The sequence below is a fragment of the Octodon degus genome, unplaced genomic scaffold, assembly GCF_000260255.1.
Source record: "Octodon degus isolate 3935 unplaced genomic scaffold, OctDeg1.0 scaffold02672, whole genome shotgun sequence".
Classification (NCBI taxonomy): domain Eukaryota; kingdom Metazoa; phylum Chordata; class Mammalia; order Rodentia; family Octodontidae; genus Octodon; species Octodon degus.
Window position 1 is genome coordinate 560 of NW_004527248.1, and position 3,786 is coordinate 4,345.

The following is a 3,786-nucleotide window of genomic DNA, read 5'->3' on the forward strand; positions in this document are numbered from 1 at the left end:
TCAAATCTTTCATAGGTATTATTACTGGGCCTGGACTCAGTGCAATCAGTAATAAGGTTGTCTGTTTTTATCTAAATTACTAGTCTCAACTCTAGCTAGAATTTTCTTGAAATAAGTCTCTGAAACACTAATTATGTATTTCTAATAGGGTCAAATAATCACTAAATTTCTAAATGTTGATCCAAGTCTAATAAAATAATCTCTTATACCATCAGTAGTAACAGCATAAGTCATGAACTGAACTGCTTACATTAAAAAACAAATGCTTTGAAGTCATCCCTACGGTGTGAATTAGATTGTACAAGTCTCACACACAACTCATAAAAAATCCTGATGCTCAGTCCATGAACTCAGCACACTTAGATTGGCAGACATGGCAGGGAAAAAGCCAGGCAGCTTCTGATAAGTTATTTCTGTTTCCTGAGATTCTTAGTTTACCCACTCTTTTTCTGACCTTTTCTTTTTTCTTCTTAACAAGAACGGCTTTTTCTCCAGTAAATATACTTTTAGGCTGCTCTGAATCTTTGGGAGCAAAGTTAAGTCTCTGCTTGGATTTACCGACATTCTTCAAACCTGGATTTGAATTTCATTTTAATTTTTCTTTTCTTTATTATTATTATTATTATTTTGTATTTTAGGGAAGGGTCTGTAGGGTGTTCAGGGTCTCGCTACTAGATAGTACTAGTAGTGATCCTCCTATTTACAGCCTCCCAAGAGCTGGGGTTACAGGCATGCACCACCACGCCCAGTCTCAATTGCTTTCTCAGTGTGACCTGGAAGTGGGGCCGTCACAGCAGGCCCCGGGAATCGGACCCCTCACCCCAACACCTGCTTGTAGGTGCTTTAATCCACTGAGCTATTTGGCCGGCCCTAATTTTTTTTTTATTAACAGAAGGCATGACTCTGAGTTTTCTTCTGATTAGCTCAGAATTATTTAATTTCAGAGCAAGATGAACAGCATCAGTGTTCTCAAAGAGCACGTAGCCAAAGCCTTTGCTAGCTCCTGTAGCTGGGTCTGTCACAATCCTCACTGCCACAGCACTGCCACAGTCCAGAAAGTGTTCTTCCACAGCAGTTTCTTCAACTTTGCACGGGAGATTTCCAACAAATACTGAAGTCTCAGATGCAAGATCAACTTGAATACGAATCCGCCTGTAGTCTGGGCCCCTTTTCAGTGTTTTCATAGCAACAGTCTCATCCTTAAACACGACCTAAGCATTACTGTTTTTCTGATCAGGATGAATTGTATGCTTGATTGCTGCCGACTTTTGGGATACAGTTCCTTCTCCTTGAATCAGAGAACTAAGTTGTACAGATTCTATTTGTCCATATTCTTTAAAAAATGACTTCAGTTTCCATTTATTAAACATGACAGGCAAATTCTCAACAAACACAGTCCTCTCATTGTTTAACCTCTGCTCTTCTTGGTTGACTGGGATCTTCTTTCTTTGACTTCCATCTAAATTGTGGTCTACATCATCAAGTACTTTTCTACCTGCTACATCAACAGTAGATTGAAATTTTTTCCCTTTCTGTCCTTGTTTTGGAGAATGTCTTCTTCTAAATCAGCACTTGCTAAAGCACATTCCCTGCTTGCCAACTTTTTGTCTACAACAGAAAGCTTCTTCTTGTCCTTCACTTTCTTTACACTATCTCGTGAGAGTGGTCTTTGAATCAGAGATTTCCTTTCTTCTTCGTCATCACATTTCCTTTCAGAAGTTTCTTGAGGCACAGGCACGTGATGGGTCGAACTTGTCCTGGAGCACTGAAGAGGGAGGCTGGTCTCTAGTGCTGGTTCCAGGAGGGGGCTGGCTGGAGAGCAAGCTCTTGGTGACCTGTCCAATTAGGTAGTCTCCAGCTGCATCCAGATCGATGCCAGCATCTGGGTCCTCCCCCTACTATGCATGTTATCTTCTGCTTTTTCAGCCCTTCTAAAGTCATTTTTACTCCAAGCTTTCTTCCCCTGCCTGCCACAGCACCGGGGGAGGCACTTCCATGCATATTTCTTTAACAACATACATTTGCACATGATATAATTTGCTCATTAAATTTCAAATCTACACTAAGCTTGCTTGCGCATGCCTCTAATGCCAACACTGAGGAGGCTGAGGCAGCAGGAACACCATAACTTTGATGTCAAGCAGGGCTACTTGGTGAGTTTGAGGCCAATTCAGGTAGTTTGAGGCCAGCCTGAACCACATAATCAGACATGGTGTGGAAGAAATCCAAAGAAAATACAAATACATTCTTTTCATGTTGTATTGTTTTAAAAAAACTGGTGATTTCAACCTGAAACTGAACAACTGGGTGCCCTGGCAGGCTCAGAGCTGTTCAAGCACCACCTTGCCTGGTCCTCTGTAGCACTGACATGGGTTTGCATTTGGTGTAGCTTGGGCATTAATCATCTTTCTGTCAACCAAGTGTCACCCTGATGTCTTCTGTGTGTTTCCCATAAAATTTTGGTTGCGATTTATACTTTACAAAGGATGAAAGTGGTCATTTGCTTCACAGATATTAGACACTTTAAGTCACACAAAATTCTATTCTTTGTTTAACAAGGGAGTGGAGGAAATGTTTCCCTTTATGATGTCAAAGTCATTTTGACTTATTTAATTTGGGGAAGAGTGCTATGAACCATATGTATTTTTCAGATATGTTTATTTTCTTGAACATATCAGAATTAGGCTTTCTTGTGAAGCACTTCTATTTCTAGGCCATAGCAAATACTGTTTAATTGCACTTGTTAGTCAAGATGAGACCTTCTAAGTGTTTAAATAGTCTATTATGGTTTGTGTGTCTTGTCCACCCAAAGCCTCATGCAGTCATTGAGGTGGAGTTCTACAGCTGGTGATTAATTCATGATCCAGGGCTGGGATTATGGGTCTGAGTAGTGCTGGGATTTTGAGTGTGAGTGCTCCACCCAGCGTGGGGCTGAGAGCCTGAATGCAATTTAGGGGAGACAGGCTTGCTCTCTGTTGCCACTGCTGCTGCTGCTCATCAACAGTAGACTGAGATTTTTTTTCCCTTTTACTCTTCTGTTTTGCTGCCTACTGCCACCATGAACTGCTGCCCTCTGCCATGTGCCAGGCTGTCTTGGAACCAGTTGAGTTTGGACTGAAATGTCCACAAGTTGTGAGCTAAGTAAACCTTTCCTTCCTTCATTTTTTATTGTTTTTTTATTTTTTTTAATGTATATAGTACGGAGTCTACAAGGTCTCACTACACAGATTGCACTGGTAGTGATCCTCCTGTTTTCAGCCTCCCAAGTTCTGGGATTACAGGCTTGCACCCCCACGCCCAGTCTGTCACCCTTTCAGTGTGCCCACATCTGCTGAAGCAGTTGCTTTAGTCTGCTGAGCTATCTGGCTGGCCCGCCTTCCTTCATTTTGAGTGTTGGGTATTTGTCCCAGCAACAAGAGAAGAGTAACTGAGACATAGTTGAAGTTCGTCCTCATGCTATCCAATGCAATTCCAGCCTAGTGCATCTCATTCATTTTCATTACATGATGTGAAATTTCAATTTACACTGAAAGAAACAAACATCTGAGCATAAGCCTTTAAAATTATTCTGTAATTGTGTAAATATAAAGTTTTGTTTTGTAAATTTTAAAAATATATCCTAAACATATTTTTATTTATTTATTTATTTATTTATTGACATCAGTTATTTTTATTTTAAAGAAAGAAAAAAAATAAAAACAGTGGTACAAAATTTCAAAACAAGATTTTAGGAGAGTAACAATGGTTAGTACATTGTGTGTTGTTATTGCCAAAGTAGTTTCTCAT

The 3,786-nt window shown here is 40.1% G+C and overlaps 1 pseudogene; it reads right to left on the minus strand.

Annotated features, from left to right (window-relative positions):
* Positions 1-407: 407 nt before the first annotated feature.
* LOC101563416 lies at positions 408-1,895 on the minus strand (annotated as a pseudogene).
* Positions 1,896-3,786: the final 1,891 nt, after the last annotated feature.